This window comes from Petaurus breviceps, unplaced genomic scaffold, assembly GCF_028583685.1.
Source record: "Petaurus breviceps papuanus isolate PSGF00001 unplaced genomic scaffold, PetGlider_PUasm1.0 90601, whole genome shotgun sequence".
Classification (NCBI taxonomy): Eukaryota; Metazoa; Chordata; class Mammalia; order Diprotodontia; family Petauridae; genus Petaurus; species Petaurus breviceps.
The window spans coordinates 771,434-779,020 of NW_027187282.1; the positions used below are offsets into that span (position 1 = coordinate 771,434).

The 7,587-nt window shown below is 41.3% G+C and overlaps 1 pseudogene; it reads right to left on the reverse strand.

Moving 5' to 3' along the window:
- Positions 1–290: 290 nt before the first annotated feature.
- LOC138142643 (putative RNA-binding protein Luc7-like 2 pseudogene) lies at positions 291–5,830 on the reverse strand (annotated as a pseudogene).
- Between the last annotated feature and the right edge of the window lie 1,757 nt (positions 5,831–7,587).

Below are 7,587 nucleotides of genomic sequence, written 5' to 3' on the forward strand. Positions count from 1 at the left end.
ACTAGTGGACTTTTTCTAGGCTTTTATCTCCATTCCTGACTGTTACTGTAGATTTGGTCCTATGCCAAGATATTCAATGAAATCTGGCTCCGCTCTCCTCGGCATGAGAATACTAAGGTGCTAGTAATCTGTGCACAAACACAGAAGGCCCCTTAGAGAAGTGCTTCTCAAAGTTTTTGGTCTCACAACTCCTTTACACTTTTAAAAATTATGTAGAACACAGTGCTTTTTTAAAAAAAAATGTGGGTTATAGCAGCAGATATTTACTATATCAGAAATCAAACCTGATAAAATTTTAAGATATGCATTTATTAATTTATTGTAAAATGACAATGATAAACCCATTATATATTAACATCAAATAGATCATACACATCTCACAGCTATAGATAGGAGATATTTTCTTAACAAAGAAGAGATAGAGGTAACTACAAAATTATAACATTGATTACATGAAACTGAAAAGTTTCTATGCAGACAAAATGAATACACCTAGGATAACAAGAAAAGTGACTGAATGGGAAAAAATCTTGGTATCAAATTTTTCTGATAAGGGTTTGGTGTTGTGTGTGTGTTTGTGTATGTGTGTATAAATATACATTTATATATATACACATACACACATACATATATACACACACACATATATATATACACGCACATATAGAAAATACAACATATATAATATATATAAATATCATATATATAATAGTCATTCTCCAATAGATAAGTGGTCAAAGGATATGAACAAACAGGTCTCAAAGAATTTCAAAGTATCCACAACCATGTGAAAGAATGCTGAAAATCACTAATCAAAAGGAAAATGCAAATCAAAAAAACCTTGAGGTTTTACCTCACACCCTACAAATTGAAAAAATGTCAAAAAATAGCAATAGTTAATATTGAAGGGGTTGTTGAAGGATAGGCACACTAATACATTGTTGGTGGAGCTGTAAAATGATACCACTACTTTGGAAAGCAATTTGGAATTATGCCAAAAAAGTGACTAATTATGTCCATAACCTTTGAACCAGAGACTCCATAACTGGGCTTATACCCCAGGGAAAGGGCAGCAAGATGGCACAGTGGATAGAGTGCTGGGCCTGAAGTCAGGGAGACTCATCTTCCTGAGTTCAATTTTGGCCTCAGATACTTAATTAGCTGTGTGACCCTGAGCAAGTCATTTCATCCTGTTTGCCTCAGTTTCCTCATCTGTAAAATGAACTGGACAAGGAAATGGCAAATCATTCCAGTATCTTTGCCAAGAAAATCCCAACTGGGGTCACAAAGAGTCAGATACGACTGAAAGAACTGAACACCACCACCCCAGGGAAGCTATATAATAAGATATTTATACACCAAAATCTTTATAGCAGCAATTTTTGTGATAGCAAAGAATTGGAAATAAAGTAGATGCCCATCAACTGGGGAATGACTAAACAAAACAAACTGTGTACACAAATATAATGAAAAATGACTACATTGTAAAAAAAATGATATAGAGAAGCACGGAAATACCTACATAAACAAAGCTAGGAAAACAATACGCACAGTAACTGCAACAACATAAATGGAAAACAAAACACCACATTCCAAAAAGATAAAAAGTGAATTAAAAAAAAAAAGCTCAAACATAACTTGAATGAAGAGATATAAGAAGACAGCCCAAACCCATCCTGTTGTGGGTGTGGGAGGTCCACAGATAATATACATTGTACATGTTTTTGGACTTTTTCAATGTTTCCTTCAGTTCTGTTTTTTTTTCCTCTTTAAAATAATACTAATTGTTATTTGGCATGGCTCTTTGGAGGGGATAGGGGGAAAGTTACTGTGGAAACCTATGATGACACAGACAACATCAATAAAAAATTATTTTAAAAAAGAAAATAATTTACATCTTTCTTGCAATGGAATTGTTTTCCTCTGTAAGTCTTGTACACTTTATCTGATGCATTTCACAACATTATTCTGAGAACGGGGCCACCAGGCTTCAGCAGAACTCCCCAGGGATCCACGGGGAGTTACTAAAAAGAGGTAAGAGGCCCTGCCTTATAGCAACTAGAGAGAAGCAGAGCAAAACCAAACAATTCAAAGAGAAGGCTGCAGCTTTGACTCTGGAGTCAGCCTGGGCCTTCTCTGTCTCAATTGCCTGGCCACTGCAGGAGGCTCGCCTTGCATTCTGCTGGAGAAGCTATCTGTCCAGGCTTGAGCATGACTGGAATACTGCACTGAAGTCTTCTTACTGTCCTGAGCCAATCTCCTGCCTAGGAAGCTTGAATGCTTGCTGTAGGTTCAGTGAACAGGTTCCCCTTCAGTCATGGCCCTTTCAGTGCTTGCCTTCCTAGGCTTTCCCGCATACAGTTAGTTGTCATTGAGACTGACAATAAAGATGCATTCGTGAAACACTTCTAGTTCACCAGGCACCATGCTCAGGCCTGGAGATCAAAAATAGCTGATGTCCTGGGCTACTATTCCAACTTCAATCCAAAGAGGAGCTGGGTCCACAGAGCCTGGCCCTTTTCTTCCCTTAGGGCTCTAAGCTGAGCTCAAGAGCCCCCAGCAGTTTGCTTCTTCCCTCCCACCACGATTAACAATGGATATCAGTTAGTCAGGAATTGTTGTTTAGCTTTTAGAAAGGTGTATTGATTATGGTGGCAGACTTGTCCAGTTGTTTTAAATATCTCACCCAACTCCTCCCCCCCAATCTATAACACACCATCCCTCCAGTACATCCAGATTCCAGGAAAAAGCAGGCTCAAGTATGGAGAGTGTAAGTGGCATACTCACAGGTCCTTGTAGTCCTCTTGCTGCAGTCCACAAAAGGCTGCCCTTAAGAAAGATGTCAACTCCCATGGGTACAACTGCCACATTGATGCACATGATTCTCAGACCTATTTTTCCAGGCCTATTGTCTTCTCTCACATTCCCAAAAGACTAGAATTCTCCAAATGGAGGTGTCCTAGACTTCTCCTCTCCACCAAGTTTAAAAGTGCACTCATTCTCTTTTTCCACCCTCAGAAAAGAAAACAAAATGCCCCCTTTTGACAACTTGCCTTTACTAGCCAGGGTAACCCCCTGCTCCCAGTTGCACAAGCTCTCCACCCTGATGCCATCCTCAGCTCCTTGCTGGTACTCACCCCATATAGCCAATCTGTGGCCAAATTTGTCCTTCCTAGCTTTATAATATTTCTCCACAGCATGCCCCTCTGTCAAGTCATAGAGCTGACACCCCATGATGAGGCCCTGAAGTCCTCAAGTCTGAACTATTATACAATAGCCAGCACTGGGGATAGAGTAACCACTTCAAAACCTATCAGATGAAACAACCAAGCATTCTTGTTTTTGTTTTTAAACAATGCTGGTTGTTTAATGGTGAAGTGGTAGTGATTACTACTTTCATTATCTTTTTTTTTTACAATTAAAAGATGTAGCCTTTACACTAAAAGATGTAGCCTTTACACTCAAGAAAAAACAAAGGCAAGATCTGTTTAAGAAAAATCCCTCATAACCTGAACATACCAATTCAATGTAACAAAAAAACCAAGACAAACTTTGAGTTCAAAATGTCAATAAAAATGCAAAAAGTGTAATGTAACAGGTGTTCAACTTGCAAGTCTAAATAGGTACTGCTTAAAAAAAGGGGAAAAGAAACAAACATTTCAATTTTCTCCAGAATACACACCCCTATACTAAATGCTCTGAATAGTAAACAACTAGTAATTAATTGGTGGGAACAGAAATTTCTCACTCAAGTTACATGGCCCTTCCTCTTCCCTCCCCACTTTGCAATTTGAAATGATTTAAGTGGGACAGTAGACAGAAGGGAAGGGGAAGAAATCAAAGCTGCTGTTATTTGGACTAGGAAAGAAGAATTTTGCAAATGTTCAAGAAAGCCCAAGGCAAGTAACATAATTTTTCACTCTAATTTCTACTGAAAAATTAAAACACTGAGATCTGCATCTTACTACATAAAACTGCACTCATCAACAGAGTAACCTTTCAGAATTGTATTAGGGTTCACTAGAAATTATGGATGTACCTTTAGACTTTATCCAGGAAAAGAGGGTCAGTTCAGATTGAGTTACAGCCAAACTTTGGATGCTGTTCATCTAGTTGGATTGGAATTGTTGGGTCGCCTTGAACAGCTGTAAACTAAACAAGAGTATGTAACTCCATAGGAAGCATAAGGATTGAGGAAATGTACAGCCTGTTAAATCTCCCCAGCTTCAGGCTCTTCAGAACTCCTCCTGTCATCTGAACGGCCATTAGCACTCTCATAGGAACGTTTCTTGTCTTTTCTTTCTCTGTCACGGGGTGACCTTGAACTCCTATCTTTGTCACGTGATGCTGGGTCTTGGTCTCGGAAGGACCTCTCTTTATCTCCAGAAGACTTTTCTTTTGAGGATCTTCTTTTGGACTGCTCTCTGCTCCGGTCTCTGGAGCTATGCCGACTTCTCTGGTGGCTGCGGCTGCTGGAGCGTGATCTGTGACGATGCCGTTTCTCATGGGACTTAGATCTAGTTCTCTTTCGTTCTTGTGAAGTGGAGCGAGATTGATGTCTACGATGCTCTCGGGACCTGGATCTTTTAGGATTCTTGCTATGTGATCGGGACCTTCTCAACTTCTCCCTTTCTTCTCTCTCTCTTTCTTCTCTGCGCTTCAGGCGTTCTTGATTTCTTTTCTCTTGCTTCTCAGCCACAACTCTCTTTAACTCTTGAAGTTTCTCTCTTATTTCAATAAATCCCAGGTGTAGTTTCCCGCCAAAATGATCAGCTAGTCGTCTGTCATTGTCATGAAGACCCAAATAAGCAGAACATACTTCACAGACCCGAAGTTTCTGTTGTTGGAAGCTGGAAGCTGGCATGGAATTCCGGTATACCTCCTCTGCCTCTCTTTTCTTTGCTCGGGCTTTTTCCACTTCGTCCATTACTTTCTGGGATTCCTCCACATTACCTTCAGCTCCTAGTTGTTCTACTTTGGCTAGTAATTTACCAATTTCCTCATTAAGTTCATGGACACGTTCAGCTTTAGCAGCTACTTCTGCACTAATCTCTTCCTGAGTTTCTGCTAGTCTTTTCTTGGCCACTTCTGTTCTCCGGTCACAGTCTGCAATGAATGACTGCAGATGATCCATTGCATCAAGCTCAAAGAAAAAGTCTTGTTCTTTGGATGCGATTTCATAGTCTGCTCTTAAAGCCAGGTCGTGAACTTTCAGACATTCTCCAAGATCCATCCTAGTTCCAGAAAGAACATCATGAGGACAGCAGTTGAGAAGGTGACTCTTGCATACTCTGTCATCGCTAAATTTGATTCGCTGCCGGGTGGTGTCTCCGTCCCGGGAGGTGCCCATTAGTTGGTCCAGCATAGCACGCATCTGGGCGTGCGCGGACATGGCGGCGGCGGTGTAAAGAGCGAGTTGGTGGGGGTGCAGAGAGAACTGGGGTGCAGCCAGACCTCTCCGGGATAGGGGGAGGTGGGTAGCACGTCCTCAGATGATGCCGCCGCGGCCGCTTCCTCCGAGAGCGTAGTCAAGGGGCGGGGGCCTGGGCTAAAGGAAAAGAGTCCGCGGGTGGGGGGAGGGGCGGTTCGTCCTTCCTTCGATGTCCGGGAGAAAGCAGCGGCCTCCGCTCCCGACTCGCGTTCGGTCCCACTCCGCCCAGCTCCCGCAACCAAAAAGGCAGGAGCCCAACAGGAAGGCGCCACCGCCGCTGCCGCCACCCTACCAAAAAAAAAAAAAAAAACCGTCAGCCTTACCCCCCCCCCCACTTCCAGGAGCTGACGCCGCCGCTCGCCGTTCCCGTCGCCGCCTACATGAGCGCGCACGCTCCTCGCGTTCACTCATTTCCCGCGGGGACTCCACCAATCGGCGTTCAAGAGCAGTACCTCCGCCCGCCCCCGCCAACTTAGTACAGTATTCTTAAAGGTAAGGTAAGGTGGGAGCTAGCTCAACTGCTTCCCAATTTAAACACAAGCTGAAGTGTTCAACCCTTCGGTCTGCACAGCCAGCGTGACGTTTTCTTTAGTCTGTGGCCCACCAACAAGATGGAATTGACAGGAGCAAATCACACTTTGGTGACATTCACATCAGTCTTTACTAAGCATAACGTATTCCCTGTCTATGGTTTTGTGAAGTCTTGAAACTGGCAAACTGACACCCAGTGGCATCTTGACCCCATAGTCTTCCTTACTCTGTCCACGGAGCACAGCAGTCATACAAAGAATGCATTTTTGGTTATTTTTTTTTCTTCTGGGAAACTATGCCCAGTAGACTGTCCCTTTAACCTTTTATAATGTTACCTGCTGTCTATACTTGTCCTCAGATGTGTGGGCCTAGGTAAAAGAGAAGATGATGCATTTACACCAGACTCTGGCATATAGAATTTGTTTCAAGAATATCAGGATGCTAGTGCTCACATGTCACCCTAAAACCTCTTTGATGCATTATGTGAATATTGAATGTTAAGTTGTTTCAATGATAGGATATCTGCAAACTGCATCATCTTTAGAGCAAAAGAGATGATTTTTATAGTTGTTGGTTATGTCTCATAAATGAAGCTGTTATGGAAATCTTTCAAACCTCATCCTTTCAGCAAAAGGCAGAGCTAGGCTAAAGGATGCACATCCCTCCATTTTCTTTACACTAGCTTTCATGAGAAGTTTTTGCTGGTGTTTGTATAAAAAAACACTGACACAATTTCCTGGCTATTATCTTGTTTACACATTCCATCCTCCATACACTTTCTTTTTAGCTGCCAAAGAGCATGAAGAAGATGGTCAGAGTCTCAGCTACCTAAAATGCATATCTTACACTTCCACTGTGGACATTTATTGTGTGTGATGGAAGCAATCAATATGATTTAATCATCTCATAACTAGACTTACTAGAACAATAAAAATTGGGTTGTGGTCAGATAGTTTTGCTAAAGAGATAACCTGCCCTGGCAAATATTCACCTCATATTAATCTCATGAAACTGGAATAAGTCTTCTTTGGAAAGAAGCTTGTCCTTGGGGAAGTTTGTATCTGATATTAGACAAATATCAGCACTTTTCAGGTTGGTGAACAGTTACTTATTTGACCTTGTATTCAAGTTAACAGTTGTTTTCTTGGTGTGCATTTTAGCATACCTTGTACATATCTTTAGTCTGAACCTTGATACAGGTCATTCATTTTGACAGGGAAGGCTAAGAGTTAACTTCTATAAAAAATAGACCTGATAATATGTCGATATAGTATCTGACACTTAACAGCTTGTACAGTTTAGTGCTATAAAGCATCAGATCTGCAGAGGGTTATCTAAAGGTCAGATTTCCAGCATCTAAAGAGCTGACACATGCAAAATTTCTCTCCTACGGCTGGCAAGACTTTATAAAATGTATATTACATCTTGCCACCATCCTAGCAGGAATACATATTGAATCCAAATCTTAAGAAACAATTTTTCATTTCTTAGCCCACTGTTTCCCCTAGTGTTATGGGGCTAAGTTACTCAACCTTGAGCTGCTAAGAAGTTTGCATTTATAACCTATAAATTTGTATATCTAGTTAATTTATGTAAGATTCTTATACATTGCCTTAATGTTCTCA